Below are 16,980 nucleotides of genomic sequence, written 5' to 3'. Positions count from 1 at the left end.
TCTTTTTGGATTTTCTTATAGCAAACCAACGATAGCAAATAAAGCAAAATAAGAGCAAGAAACCAAAATAAACAAATGGTAAAGAGAAACAACAGAAATATTTTTGGCCTTTTTGTGTTTTAGGAAAGAAACAAAGCAAAAAACAAGAAAATGAAAACTAAAAGAGTCACATAAACACAAAGCAGCAGAAATTCGTCAAACTTGTCAGCAGTACAGTAATCGATTTTTAAGAAATTCTTCCGCTGCTCAGCTCGAAAAGTGTTCAACTAATGAAAGTTAGATAACAACCTGGGGAACATGCAAAAAAATTGGCTTCGCAAAATGACGTTCTGGCTGTTTTTGACAATTTTTTTTCTATCAGTCCAGAATCTGTTTTCAATCAGCACTTCCCCAAATATCATCTCCCTCTTATTAGAAAACCACTTTACGACAACTCGACTGTGGTGAGAGGCTGGTATGAACTCTATTTGTTTTCATTTTTGTACATATACTCATCCATGTGAGCATGCTTAGTTGGTTCATGTGAGGTATATGTCATTTAAGAAAGTCTAGTAGTTCATGATCTCTCATGTTTAGCTCCAATTTATTAATATGAGTAGCATGTCATAAATATTTGCTTGCATTGTTTTATTCATAAATAGGTATGACATTGAGGTATCCTCCTCTGAATAATTCACTTGAATCGACTTGGCACATGCTCACGCATGCATATGACTGAACAAAAGTCAATTAAGCCTCGATGATTTACTTTGCGTCAGAGTTCTTGTATCACTTTTATGCCTCCGTTAATTTATTTTGTCGCAAGCATGATTATGACAGTTACTGCTCTCTTGATTGTCGCTTCCCAGTCTATTGCTAGCCTTCACTTGTACTGAGCGGGAACGCTGCTCGTGCTTCCAAACCCCTGAAAACCAAGTTATTCCAGAGTGTCCACCATAAATACCTATGCATGGCATTTCAAACCATTCCAAGTAAATTCTCATGTGCTACCTTTAAACCTTCAAAATACTTCTCAATTTGTGTTAATGTTTTATAGCTCATGAGGAAGTATGTGGTGTTTATCTTTCGACCTTGTCATTTACTCCTGACAGACTTTCATCAATGGACTAGTGGCACATCCGCTTATCAAATAATTTTGCAAAAAGAGCTGGCAACGGGGTTCCCAGCCCCAATTAATTAACTTTCATCAATAATTCTCTTCACATGTTTTGCCCTGATTTATCAGTAAGCAACTTAATTTGCAAATAGACACTCCTCCATGGTATGTGAATGTTGGAAGGCACCCGAGGATTCGGTTAGCCATGGCTTGTGTAAGCAAAGGTTGGGGGGAGTGTCATCCATAATAAAACTAAAGTACGTGTGTAAACAAAAGAGAAGAGGGATGATCTAACTTGCTGGTAGAGATAACATCCTTCATGGGAGCCGCTCTTGAAAGTATGGTTGACGAGGTAGTTGGAGTGCCCACTACCATTCGTTGACAACAACAAACACCTCTCAAAATAATTTTACTCCTGTTTTAAAAATGAAAAGCTCTAGCGCATGTTAATCCCTGCTTCCCTCTGCGAAGGGTCAATCTTTTACTTTTACATTGAGTCACCATCCTTTCTTTGAGCACTTTCTTGAGAGCACAACTATCATTCTTAGTATAATATGCTTGTCCCAAAATGTGATTAACTGTGGTATAACTTTGATGCTTTTATCTTTGATAATATCTACTTCCAGTCTTTCCATGAACTTCAAAGGTGCCCGAGCATTTATGTTTTGCTGTACAAATACGGGCAAGCGAGATACCACTTTATCATATCCTTTTATGAACATTGCAATCTTGCTGATAGACATGATTCATGATGCTTATTATTAATTTGTTGGTACCTTTTCCATGATTGACATAGCTATTAGATGACTTTATTTGCATGTATCTTATTATGCATTGCTTAAGTACTTGCCCATATCATGAGAATATTTACATCATATGAACAAATGTGTTCGTGAAAGTTCTTTTATCGCACTCAGTTGTTAACTGAATTGCTTGAGGACAAGCAATAAGCTAAGCTTGGGGGGAGTTGATACGTCCAAAACGTATCTACTTTCCCGAACACTTTTGCTATTGTTTTGCCTCTTTGTGTATTTTGGATACAACTAACACGGACTAACGCTGTTTTCCGCAGAATTGCCCTGGTGTCTCGTTTTTGTGCAGAAACTCAACTTTCAGGAAAATCCCCGGGATTAATTCCAATGGGCCTATTTTCCCATAACATTGACGGAGACAGAAGACTAGAAGGAGGGGGGCCACGAGGCAGCCACCCCACCAGGCGGCGCGGTGGGCCCCTGGGCTGCGCCGCCCTATGGTGGCGGCGCCTCGGGCAGCCCCAGGTGCCTCCCTCGGGACTACTTAAAGGTTTCGACCTAAAAACGCACGGGGGTTAGACGAAATCGCCAGAAGACATCCAGAACGCCGCCACCATCGCGAAACTCCGTCTCGGGACCAGAAACTCCGTTCTGGCACTCCGCCGGGACAGGGAATTGGAGAAGATCATCGCCATCATCACCACCGACGCCTCTCCATCGACCAGCCATGTTTCCCCCATCCATGTGTGAGTAATTCCCCCGCTGTAGGCTGAAGGGGATGGTAGGGATTGGATGAGATTGGTCATGTAATAGCATAAGATTGTTAGGGCATAGTGACTAGTGTCCGTAATTGGTACTTTTATGATATTTTTGCAACTTTTTATGCTTAATGCTTGTCACTAGGGCCCGAGTGCCATGATCTTAGATCTGAACATGTTATTGTTTCATGATGATATTCATTGTTTTATGATCTTACCTGCAAGTTGTATACACGTATTGTTGTCCGGAACCCGAGGCCCCAAAGTGACAGAAATTGGGACAACCGAAGGGGAAGGCGGTGATATGAGGATCACATGTGTTCACGGAGTGTTAATGCTTTGCTCCGGTGCTCTATTAAAAGGAGTACCTTAATTTCCAGTAGATTCCCTAGAGGCCCGGCTGCCACCGGCTGGTAGGACAGAAGATGTTGTGCAAGTTTCTCATTGCGAGCACGTACAACTAAATATGGAACACATGCCTATGGATTGATTAGTACTTGGATACCGTTTTATTACTATCTGCAAATGCCCTACCTTGATTGTTACATGAGTTTCTCTCATCCATGCAACGCCCGTTCATCCATCCCTGTGCCTACCATATTTTAATCCTGTTGTTTACTATAATCACTACTGTTGTCTTTGTTACACTGTTGCTGATATTTCACTACTGCTACTGCTATAAAACTATTGCTACTGATAAACTCTTGCGAGCAAGTCTGTTTCTAGGTGCAGCTGAATTGACAACTCCGCTGTTAAGGCTTACAACTATTCTTTGGCTCCCCTTGTGTCGAATCAATAAATTGGGTTTTACTTCCCTCGAAGACTGTTGCGATCCCCTATACTTGTGGGTCATCAGTAGCTAGTATATTTAGTTGACCAAATGATAGAGTGGAAGTGGGATAGGTGTTTGCTTCTTAGTTTTAACACCTTATATGAGTGGCTGAGGTTTTTGCCCTTCTGAGTGTATATGCATTTCTTTGATTTACCTTTGGGCACTTCTTAGTTTTAGCCCTTACTTTGGTGTCATCATAATGGCCGACCCATTGGGTTCATTATATTCTTCTTCTTCTTTCTTTTCTTCCTTTTCTTTTCCTCTTCGTTTTTATTTCTTTCTTTTTCTTTTCCTTTCTCTAAGTGGTGGCTCATTGGTTCAAATGCTAGCAGGAGGTTGATTGGTCAACTAAAGATTCTATCAGCAGACTTACATATGCTTCAACGATGAGGTTCACCATTTAAAAGACTGGACCGTCACACAGACATCAACCTTCGTATTTTAAAGACACATAGGAATATTATTCATCATTGAATATGTGACAAGTCTGCAATAACAAGAATAATGGTATGCATAGACTTTTATTCAAAGCTACTATCTCTCAATCAAGTATAAGTAATGATCCTCAATAATATCTCATTTGCATCATATATAGCGAGGAGAACACAACGATAGTAAACATCTAATATAACTTCCCCAAGTATTGATGAAACTATGCACAAGTGTTTGCTATTGTTAAATTCCATACATAAATATAGCAAATGTGTCATACCTCTTTCATCAATCCTCACATACTGATTTATCCTTTGTTCTTCGTCTCCCAACTTGAGCTGCGTAGTATGTAATATGCTCACATATAGAGTTAAGAGATTTTAAATTGGTTCACTCAAAACATCATTTCTTACCGTAGCAATCTTAATAGAATGATGTCAATATGGTCGCTCATGGTGCTTGTGATTCATATATATTTATAGCATTCATTTTAGATCATTTGCAAGTTCAACTATCCACTTTTAGCGACGAAAATAAAAAATACTAACAAATTCCAGTAGCTATTTATCCAAGTGTTTCCATACTTAAGCATCCCAAGAATTTTTGTTAATTTTTTGAGTGGGGGATGAAAATTTATAATTTCCCAATCGGAGTTACATGTGAAGAATTAAAAATAAAACGGTGGGCAACATCATGCAGATTTGTTACTCTCTTTTCAAAAAAAACGAAAATCTTTTTTGTGTTTTTGCGAAAACAAAACAACATGCTAAAGCTAAAATAAAAATATTTTTAGGTTTTCCAGATTGTAAACTAACAAGAACTATAATCCAATCAACTTAAACAAAGCTAGCATGACAATATACAATGGAGATGAGGGGAAGAAGACATAATCCCCCAAGCTTGGGGTGAAGCTAGTAGCAAGGGTAGTCGGGGTTCAGGCCCCAACCATATGATCCATCATCATAGTAGGGTCATTGCTTCTCCCACTGTGCCCACTCTGAAGGAGCGTCCTCATTCCCCCCACTAGGTAGAAGATCCTGCCCCAGGGTGGTGTTCAGGTGTTGCAGGCGCATACTCCCATCCATCCTAGGCTGGTGGTGCAGGAACCTCTTGCAACACCTCCTGGTTGAGAGGTTCAGGAACCACCTCGCATGCATCATTTATTGGAGTTGCAGGAGCTTCTTCCCATCCAGGCTCTTCCACCTCAACAATCCATCTGTTTGATAACCTGTCAAAATACTCAAGATGAGGGAGCACAGTAGAATAAAAGCTACCACGTCTAACGATGTATCCATATGTCACAATGTTGTTATTCCACATTTTATTATTCTCATGTTAAGCAACAAAGTGGAATCCAACAAGTTAGATTCTAGTATTTCAATTCCTTTATTTCTAAATTTCCTTTCAGATTTAATATGCTCATAGATCATGGTGGCAATGGCTCCATCATAAAGAGGTTTAGAATCATTATGTGCTACAACATATGATAATATCCTAGCAAGAATTACACCCAAATTATAATCAGGATAGGTTCCCTCCTTTGCACATCTTAGCGGATAAATTATAGGACCTGTGCAACCAGTGGTGTTCTTCCTCGTCAGGAATCCCCTAACTAGGAACAAAGCAAAATATTTGAGCCCACGATGTTAAATATGAGTAAATTTCCCTCTACGGATATCCAAGGGCACATCTACACTTACGCTCCAGAATTCCCGGAGGCTAGCATCAGTGTCACTTCGGATTTCTTCCCAACTCCCAAAATTTGGGACATCAATAGGTTTGCAAAATTCCTCTAAAGACATGAAAATTCTTTGTTGCGTCATAACAAATTTAACATCAAAGGTGCTAGGAGTGCTTTTACTTTTCCTGTCAACCTTTTCTTTTGTGTGCACAACCCTAAAAGTGGCGAGGAATCTGCGACTTATCTCAGCATAAATCTTTTGTGGGAAGTTTGCAAATCCTCTCAACATTGTTTGTTCCAAGAAGTGGTTGAAATCTTCATTTATATGCAGCACACTAAACATACTGGGATCATGCCAACTTGTAGTTTTTATGTTTAAGCTGTCCACCTTGCAAATCGTATAATCTTCATATTGTTGTTCATCGTCAAGGTTGATGGAGACCTTGGAGTTCCTCCTTGAACTCAACCAACTAAAGAGTCCCTTTACCATGTCCATGGGTGATGAAACCTTGCAACACCTTAATCACAAACCACTAAATAATTAGATGTAGCAAGCTATATCCGCTTAAAAAAATACTCACAGAGGCTCTACCAAGAGAAACTATAAGTTATTTCAACCTAAAATCTGCAACTCCATGGATTTCTCAAGCATAATATGTGACGCCAAAAGCAACATCCTCCTAAAAATATAAACATTATATCAAAAATAAATTGTATGGCTGGAAGAGTCACATACGAAGGAGTAATCCCTCCAAAGGGATTTGGAAATAGCTGGCCAAATTTGGAGATCAAAAATTGAGCAACAAGGGAGCATGAGAAATTTTTTTGAGTGGTACTTTGTGGTGACCTTGCATACCACTGCAGGTTGTAGTATGCCAGTCGTTGATATAACATTCACGAAGTACCAATCCGCAAATATTACATCCCTCATAGTAGTACAACAGAACATAGCAGGTCCATAACTCATTCATTTATTATTACAAGCAACATGTACATATCATCTCGGAGCTCCTCTTGGGTCCTAAGAGGGATACTCCTGGGTTCGAGGCGAACCCAACTTAACTTACAATATAAGAGTCTTACTAAGTTGTACATTTTATTCTCCTCGAGCAGTTAAGTACTTAGAGTTCGTACTGCTCGGATACTACTACTACTTGATCGGTCTAAGCTTGCTCTCCTCCGGAACCCTCCCCGGTTCCGTAGACTATGAGGTAGTCTACACCTTCAACACCTCCAGATAGGTCTGGTTCTTCATAGCCGATGACTTCGGCTCCTTCAGGGTCGTCGTTGTCCTCCTCCAGTCGATTCAGACAGTCTAAGCAGGGGATTTAAGAGTGGTATGAGTACGAGCGTACTCAACAAGTTTATTATAGAAAAGAGGTGTTTAATGCACTAGCTACGATATTAGACCAGAAAGTCTAATACCAATGCAAGTTTTGATAAACATTTCTTCAAGAGGTTGCTTTTATTCCAAAGAACTATGTCCGTCAGCCTTCACCGGTTTAATAGAACTTCATGGAGTTACTTTCCGGTAGCGTTCGCAGTTCCAAATCCCGGAACAGGGAGTGACAGGTCACGATTCATTACACTCTGCAGAGGTGTGTTGCTTTACCCATAAGAGATCTTAACCTCGGTGCCAACCGGGCAGCTTTCCTGTCCACACTTCCTTCGGTGTGAGGCCCGGTATAAGGTCATAGCCAATCATATTCCTCCGCTACCTCGCACACCCACCCTTTGTTGCATACCCTGACCCTGGGTCCTCGGCGGTCCGCTTACACCAATTAAGGATGGACCCCGACCACGACGACAGTCTGGGACTCGTTAACCAAACTCCTTCGCCGGTAGCTGCAACCCATCATAGACCACATTACCATGGGGAATTAGAAGGGGATCCCCACCCTCCAGTTGTTCCGCAAGCAGCAACCGCTACGGTAAGGAATAGCAATACCGTGGGGAATTATAAGGGGCTCCCCACCCTCCAATTGCTCCGCAAGATACAACCGCTACGGTAAGCGCATCCGTTGATGTACAAGAGGTGGAAATACGATTGACTATTCCGTCCCACTCCAGATCTTATGGTTAACACGGTTATTACGGCACAAGAATCACTGGACGACATTTGTTGTTTAATCCTAGATGGATATAAACCCTTGCAATGGAACCTCCACCATATCAACACAATCCATGGTTCCATTGCCCACCACATAGTCATATTCATAGTTATGAAAATAGTGGTTTTGCTTTTTATGCAATAGTGATAAACATAGTACTTTGCAAGTAATTTGGTAAAAATGCTCAAATGATATGAGCAAGTGATGAACTTGCCTGAACACTGGAAAGTGTTGCACTTGGATGGTGTGGACTGACCCTTGTCCTCTGTTGCTGAAAAATAGCATCATTGTCCGATAAGGGCAATGGTTAAAGAAGCAATTATGCATGATTCGGCTTTTAGGGTTGTTCCCCCCTTCCGGTGCTTTTATCATTTCATGTGAGAGGTTAATACTAAGAATGATTTAGGGATACTCTGTTTAGGGTAAAATACTACCTTGAAATGTTGTCAAGGTGTTTTTAAAGTCCAAAAGAACTTTTGGACTCATTTTCATTATTGAAAATATAGGGTGTAATTTAAATGATTATTTTAATCATCAAATTTGGACTTAATCTGTATACCATGCCTCTCATGTGTATGCAATTGCTTGCTTCTGGCTTGATCATGCTGCATGATCCTTTCCTTTGGCAAGTGCCAGTGCTCCTGAGGTGCTATTTTGTTTATGCTCTAAATCATGGATATGCTCAATTGAGTCTTGATGTTGAATTAACAGCTCCATCACTTGATGGAGTGCTACTGGATACAATTGTGCTGCCTAATTCACTTATCTGTGATGCAATTGTTCAGTTATATGTTTGATTTAATTATCTGTTCATGTGTTACTACTTGGAATGGGTTCCAGCATGCTGTAGCATGCTCTAGCAAGCTTCTGGTGTTCATATGATCACCAGTTGCTTGTAAAAGCTGCTCTTTGGTGTCTGTGCCTCACTATTGCTCACTCTGTGATGTGTGTGCATCACACAGGCTTGGCCTGGTGTGTGCTGGTGCTTGCTTAAGCATCAGTTGATGCTTGCAATGATCCATTGGATCATCTGCAAGGCTCTGGTGCATCAATTGCTTGTGTATTTCATTTATCTATTTATCTTGCTTTATTAAATGGATAAATGATGTGAACTGCTTGCAGTAATGATCATTTCAATGAATTTGGTAAGGCTAGATGGATGCCAACCACTGGTTGGGTACCCTAGCCCACTACTGAACCCTATTGGGTGATGATGTGGTGGCTTAAGGTGTTGGCTGTGGGTTGAGGTGGCCCTGACGGCTCTTTGATGTTGTCATGGGTAGCTTCCCCTCTCTGTGGCTTTGTTGTGGCTTTCTCATGCTATCTGTTTGATTCCTGAGGGAATTTCCAGTAGCTTTTGATGATGACAAACATAAATAGACACACATGGTCTATCTGTCTGATAGTGTACTGGTTGTAGGTGCTGGATAACTTGGGCTGGCTAGATAGGTGTGCATCCTTGCTGGATTTCCTTGGTTATGCCACTGATCTGGCATAACCAGTGTTCCCTTGGTTCATTTCCTATTGGTTTCTCCCATATTTGTTTGCACCAACTGACTTTGTAGCCGGATGATGACACAAACAGGGTTTCTACCCTTCTGTACTTCTGTGATGGATATCATGTTTATTTATGAGCAAGACATGATCTTGCTCAGGCTGTTGGATGTATACCTCACTCCAGCTCCTAGAATTATTGTTGGTGTAGAGGATTTCTTCTGGATACTTGGTGTGCTTGCCCTGCTCCTCCTTGCTAGCCTTGATGCTTGGTTTGTTTCTGGTGATTGTGGAATAGGTGAGACAGCTCTGGTTGTTCACCTGTTCTTGTTGTTCTTGGTGTTCTTACCCCTGTGAGTTGCTGCTGATGAACTGCTTGAGTTCTGGCGGTGGAAAAGGTTTTATATGGCCCTCACTTGGCTCTCTTGGTTGACAGCAGTGCCTGGCACTTGTTGGTGACTCTCCCTGTGTGTGAGGTGTTGTTGTGAATGCACACTAGTTGTGTGAGCAGCCTGTGTGTGTGTGCTTGGGACTTGGGCTGGTGAGAGGATCATCTCGGCAGAGCTGTTGTATTATCCACCATATTCACTTCTTTTCTAATCTGCCAAGTGGCTTTGCCACTTGGCTTAACTTGTTTTTCTTCTTTGTGTGTTTGCAGGTGACTTGGAGATGATCAAGATGAAGTGCAAGATCATCTTGGTCAAGGATTTCATGAAGATCAACTTGTAGTTTAGGAAATTTCATTAAGTTGTAATCTTTCTTTTTCTTTTTCCTTTTATTCAATTTATGTAATGTGTTGTAACATTTCTTATTTCAATTTTGAATATTGTAATGACAATGTATCATGTGTGATTATCAATAAAGCTCCAATTTTCTCTAATGAGCTTTACTTAATATTTGTATTGTTCATATTCTTTATTATTTATAATTTGTTTAAAGAATTACCTCAATATTGAATTATGAGATATTCATATGGTGTTTGAATTTGAAATTCAAATGCAACTTGTGTTTGAATTCAATCATGCAACTTAAGTTGTAATGCACTAACTCTCCTCTCTTCTCAAAACCCTAAGTTAGTTAAGTGAGATACAAGTTTGTCGCACTCTCGAAACCCTAACCCTGTAAGGTGTCGAGAGAGAAACTTGTCCCCCTTCGATGTAGTTTTCTTTTAAAAGCGCAAAATTTCCCCAGAATTTACGATGCAATGCACATCCCTTTCTAAAATCTACCCCTCGATCGTCTCTAAACCTGGGACATTACAGCCTTTCCCCCTTAAAGAAAACTTCGTCCCGAAGTTGTGGTTGTAATACCTGAAGAGTTCGAGGTATGATTTCCTCAGGTCTTCTTCCTTTTCCCAGGTGGCTTCCCTCTCGGGGTGATGTTTCCATTGAATCTTGCAGTACTTAATGGTTCTGTTCCTGAGTTGTTTCCAGTTCTCCTCGAGAATCTTAGCTGGCTTCTCGATGTAGGTCAAGTCTGGTTGTAACTCGAGCTCATCATGTGATACTGGCTCGTCTGGGGTCTTTAAACACTTCCTGAGTTGAGACACATGGAATACATTGTGAACTTGAGCTAACCTTCCCGGTAGATCCAGTTCAAAGGCTAACCCTCAGTTCTGACTCAGTATCTTGAAAGGTCCGATGTATCTAGGGCTCAACTTCCCTTTTACTCCGAATCTCTGAAGACCTTTCATCGGACTTACCTTAAGGTACACCATGTCTCCAACTTGTGGCTCCCATGTTCTTCTCTTTTGATCGGCATAACTCTTTTGTCGACTTTGAGCTATCTTCAGTCTATCTCTTATAATGTCAATAATCTGTTGCTTTTCCTTGACATAATCTGGATTGAACTCTTTGCTTGATCCTGCCTCGTACCAACATATCGGTGATCTACACTTACTTCCATACAGAGCTTCAAATGGTGCCATCTTGATACTGCTTTGATAGCTATTATTGTACGAAAACTCTGCTAGTGGTAAGTGTTCCTCCCATGATCCTCCGAAGTCTAGGGCACAAGCCCTAAGCATATCTTCCAATATCTGGTTTGTTCTCTCTATTTGTCCTCCCGTATGAGGATGATAGGCGGTGCTATAGTCTAACTTGGATCCTAAAGCTTCATGTAATTGCTTCCAAAATGCTGATGTGAACACGGATCCTCGATCTGACACGATCTTCTTGGGTACTCCATGTTTACTCATGATCTCTTTGATGTAAAGATCGATGAGTTTCTCTCCTTTATCCTGCTGGTTTACTGCTAAGAAGTGTGCACTCTTCGTCAACCGGTCCACGATTACCCATATCATGTCCTTCTTTTTATTAGTCATGGGTAGTCCGGTGATTAAATCCATTCCTATCTCTTCCCATTTTCATTCTGGGATTGGTAAAGGTTGTAACTTTCCTGCCGGACTTTGATGTTCAGCTTGCACTCTTTGGCAGGTATGGCATTCCGCCACGTATTGTTCTATCTCTCTGTTCATGTTATTCCACCAGAATAATTCCTTGAGATCCATGTAAATCTTTGTACTTCCCGGATGTATAGAGTATGGTGTTTGATGTGCTTCCCGGAGTATAACTTCCTTGATCTCATCAATATCCGGAACGCAAATCCTTTTCTGGAACCATAATGATCCCGACTCTCCTCGGTGAAATTCTGATGGTCTTCCCTCATCAATCCTTCTCATCTCCTCCATGATGAATGGATCGTCCAATTGACCCATGATTATCTCATTCTTTAAGTTAACACTTAGTTCATCGGCTACTTGTAACGCCGATAGTCCTTCATGAGCTTCTTTCTCCCAAAGTTGTATCTGGGCTTGGCTTATTTCCTTCCTCAACTCCGGTGATAATTCTTGTTCCACTCCTCCAGTGCTCTTCCTACTCAAAGCATCTGCTACAACATTAGCCTTTCCTAGAGTATAATTGATTGTCAAGTCATAGTCTTTGATCAGTTCAAGCCATCTTTTCTGTCTCATATTGAGTTCCTTCTGAGTGAAGAAGTACTTGAGACTCTTATGATCAGTATAGAGCTCACAATATGGATTGGCTCCATAGAGAAAATGTCTCCAAGTTTTAAGTGCAAATACTACTGCTGCTAATTCTAAGTCATGCGTTGGATAGTTCACTTCATGAGGTCTGAGTTGCCTCGATCCATATGATATTACTTTCCGATCCTGCATGAGTACGCAACCCAATCCATGCTTGGATGCGTCACAGTACACGGTGTAATCCTTGCCAACTTCCGGGACTGCTAACACCGGTGCTGTCGTGAGTTTCTCTTCCAGAGTTTGAAAACTCTTTTCACACTCATCAGACCACACGAACGGTGTGTTCTTCCTTAACAGCTTAGTCATCGGTCCTGCTATCTTGGAGAATCCTTCAATGAATCTCCGATAGTATCCTGCCATTCCTAAGAATCCACGGATTTCTTTGACAATCTTGGGTGCTTCCCAATCTAAAACTGCTGCTACTTTGCTTGGGTTAACAGCTATCCCATCTTTGCTAATAACATGACCAAGAAATTCTACTTAATCTAGCCAAAACTCACACTTGCTGAATTTGGCATAGAGTTGATGTTCTCTTAGTGTTTGCAACACTATCCTCAGATGTTCAGCATGCTCAGTTTTATCTTTTGAATATATCAAAATATCATCAATGAATACGATGACAAACTTGTCTAGGCATGGCATGAAGATCTTATTCATAAGATTCATGTAGATTGCTGGGGCATTGGTTAATCCAAAAGGTACTACTAGGTATTCATGATGTCCGTACCTTGAGACAAAGGCTGTTTTCGGAACGTCTTCCTTCTTGATCTTTATCTGATGATAACTGGATCTTAGATCAATCTTGGAAAAGACTCCCGCGCCTCTAACTTGATCAAATAGATCTTGTATTCTAGGAAGTGGGTACTTGTTCTTGATAGTAACATTATTCAAATTCTTGTAGTCTCCGCACATCCTTCGGCCTCCATCTCTTTTATCCACGAAGATCACATGTGATCCCCATGGTGAGATACTCTCCTGAATAAATCCTTTCTGTTCCAAGTCATCCAATTGTTCCTTGAGTTCTTTTAACTCCTTAGGCACCATCTTATATGGTGCTTTAGCAATTGGAGCTGTTCTTGGAATTAGGTCGATAGTAAACTCTATCTCCCTATATGGTGGCATTCCAGGTAATTCCTCAGGAAAAACATCCTGGAATTCATTCACTACAGGTATATCCACCAGATTTACTTCCTTCATGCTATTCAACTGTAGCTCTACTTCAATCTGTGTATGCTTATCTCCTTGGTAGATTATTCTACTTCCATCGGGGCTTTTCAAAGACACTGTCTTGTTCACACAGTCGATCAATGCTCCATTAGCCTCTAACCAGTTCATACCAAGAATGACATCAATGTCCTTCATTGGTAAAATGAACAGGTCTGCGTCAAACGCGCATTTATTGATCATAATGACTTGTCCTTGTTTGGTGTGGGTTACTACTACCGTTCCCCCCGCGGAAAGTATGGTTATGGGTGTATCTAAGTTAGTGCAACTAATCCCATGTTTGATGATGAATTGCTAAGAAATGAATAATGTAGTTGCACCAGTATCAAAAAGTACTTTGCTAGGATGAGTAAGTATCTGAAGCGTACCTATCACTGCCTGATCGGAGTTCACCACCTCCTCCAAGCTGGTGCAGTTTAACTTGCCGAAGGGTTTCTTGTTCTCCCAGTTCCCTCCAGTGTTCCCGCCTCGATTTCCTCCTCCTCCTGACTGACCTCCTCCATTCTTCTTCTTAGGGCAATCCTTCAACATGTGCCCTTCCTGCCGACACCCAAAGCATATTATCTTGGGTTTCTTGCAATCTTGTGAGAGATGCCCTCGAAATCCACAAATGCGGCAAACAATCTGGTTTGCGGCCTGGAATCCTTGATTCCTCCTGTTGTTGTTGTTGTTGTTGTTGTTGTTGTTGTTGTTGTTGTTGTACCTTGGTTTGAAACTCAAGCCAGTGTTAGGCTTGTTGCTGACATATCTCTTAGGCTCAAATTTAGCCTTCTTTCTCTTCTTCTCCTGCAGCTGCTTGAAATCATATTCAAGAGTGATGGCTGCATCCACCAACTCCTGGAATTCCGTCGCTCTCATCATCCTGAGCTGTACCTTGAACTGGGGATTTAATCCCCGCATGAACCTCTTCTTCTTTTTGTCCTCGGTGTTGACCTCCTCAACCGCATACCGAGACAACTTGGAAAACTCCCTGACATAAGTCAGGATGGCCTTATCTTTCTGCTTGAGACTTTCAAATTCCCGACGCTTCAGTTCTACTATGCTTTCAGGGACATTGGATTCCCAGAACTTCCTCTTGAACTCCTCCCAGGTAAATACTTTCTCACCCGGATAAACGGCTACTATATTATCCCACCATGATGCGGCGGGTCCACACAGCAAGTGTGTTGCATACCTGACCTTCTCCAGATCGTTGCATCCAACAGTATTGAGCTTACGCTCAGTGTCCATCAACCAATCCTCCACGTCCATTGGTTCGGGCGCGTATGCGAAGGATATTGGCTTTGTATTTTGGAAGTCCGACAAAGTGACTCCCTGATTGTCTGGCCTTTCCACCCTGTTCTGCTGAAGCAGCTCCTGGAAGAACTTGTTTTGCTGCTCCATAGTCTTACATTGCCTTTCCTCCAACATTTGCATGTATTGGAGGAAGTTCTGCTGCGACATGGGTGGTGGTGGTGGTGGAAACTGGTTTCTGGCTGCCTCATCAGCCTCTTCCTTCTGCTTGGCCTCGCGCTCGATGCGCTGTGCTTCGCTCTCCTCACCCGTCAATCCCGACATATCCCCCTAGTTCTGCAACACAAAGTGGTACTCATAGTTACTCCATGCGCAAGTTTTCTGAGCTCAACTTTGTGCACAGAACTAGTCACGCAATGGAAATCAAGAAGCAAACCCAAATCATACAAAACATATACCATGTATATACATACTTAAGTGGTTTTATTACAATACTCAGTGATGATGTTAGTATGCAAACTCACTTATTGAAGTATATGTACAAATTTCCTACAAATATTACACACTACAATACATGTGGTACTACTGTATTGTAATCTCGCCTCCCTTGGTAGTCTCTAGTCGTGCTTCACTCCCGGTACATCCCAGGCTTCCATCCGGTCGAACGTGTCGTCCTCCTGACAGAATCTGGAACGTAGGGTCTTCCCGTCGGCTGGTAGTCGGAATCAGAGGATGATCCCAGGGAGAAATCTGTTTCATGAACTGATTATTCAAAACATCATAATCCACCCATCGGGTGTACTCCCCTGTGACTACGCCATAGGTATTTCCACCATCAGTATCTGACTCAATCAGTATAGGATACTCCTCATAGTCTCCCCTGTTATACTGATTGTTCTGGAATTGGGTTGTGGCGTCCTCATTCATCTCAGAATTACCTCTGACTGGATCGCCAGAGTTTCCCGTGTCTGACCCCCAATGCCAACCTGTTGAGTTCTCTATAGGAGTCTCGGAACGCTGATGGTTACCGGATTCCTCTCCACCCTCATATCCTCCACGGGAACTACTAGGATAGTACCTAGGTGTAATGGGTGTGGTTTGTTGTTCGGGATGGTCAATACTAATGTAATCACCAGCTGAATAAACTGGTGTGTGAACCTCACCCTCCATTGGTTCTTTCCCCTTCGCCTCCTCCTTGGGCTCAGTAAACTCTTCTAACATTGTATCGATTGCCCCCGACAAATGTCGGTTCAACTGAAAGAACAATGACAGAAGGTTGCGGCTGTTATCCATGTACTTAGCGGCTTCTGCTGGTTTGCGTTTTGCAAGCTTGAAGTGATTAAGCATAGGATCATCTTCCTCCTCCATATGTGGAATGTGTGCGAATTCGGAACCAATAAGCTCCTTCGTCTTATGTTCCCGAATATCAGTGATGGCTCTCATTATGGCTATAGGGTAGGCTGTTCGGATAGTTCTAGCCTCACCTGCTGGCATCACTATACTCATTCCTAGGGATTCTGGAAGTCTTAGTCATACCCTACACTTGGCCAATACCGTACCGTCGTAGTACATGTATTTCATTACTTGGATCTGGGGATCGCACCCAAATTCAAGTAAGATGGCACGAAGAATGTCTGCGAGTCCTCCGTCATAGTCACTCAATGTTGACTCCATCATTTTCACGTTACGTCCCGAACGTGAACTTGCCATAGTTGGCTGTAGAATAGAAAGAATATAATATTAGTAATGATGCATCATAATAGAGATAATAAAGAATTATCGCACTAAAAGATATGATTTTTTTTATTCTCAAGTGAATATACACCATATTTTTAGAGAATTCTTTACTAATCCTATTTGACTCCTAACGTTCTGTCCCATTTACTAGGTTCCAACCTAAGGTCAAAGCTTTTGCTCTGATACCAACTGTGGTGACCTTGCATACCACTGCATGTTGTAGTATGCCAGTCGTTGATATAACATTCACGAAGTACCAATCCGCAAATATTACATCCCTCAGAGTAGTACAACAGAACATAGCAGGTCCATAACTCATTCATTTACTATTACAAGAAACATGTACATATCATCTCGGAGCTCCTCTTGGGTCCTAAGAGGGATACTCCTGGGTTCGAGGCGAACCCAACTTAACTTACAATATAAGAGTCTTACTAAGTTGTACATTTTATTCTCCTCGAGCAGTTAAGTACTTAGAGTTCGTACTGCTCGGATACTACTACTACTTGATCGGTCTAAGCTTGCTCTCCTCCGGAACCCTCCCCGGTTCCGTAGACTATGAGGTAGTATACACCTTCAACACCTAC

The sequence above is a fragment of the Lolium perenne genome, chromosome 2, assembly GCF_019359855.2.
Source record: "Lolium perenne isolate Kyuss_39 chromosome 2, Kyuss_2.0, whole genome shotgun sequence".
In the NCBI taxonomy this organism is placed as follows: domain Eukaryota; kingdom Viridiplantae; phylum Streptophyta; class Magnoliopsida; order Poales; family Poaceae; genus Lolium; species Lolium perenne.
This window is presented reverse-complemented; position numbering follows the sequence as displayed.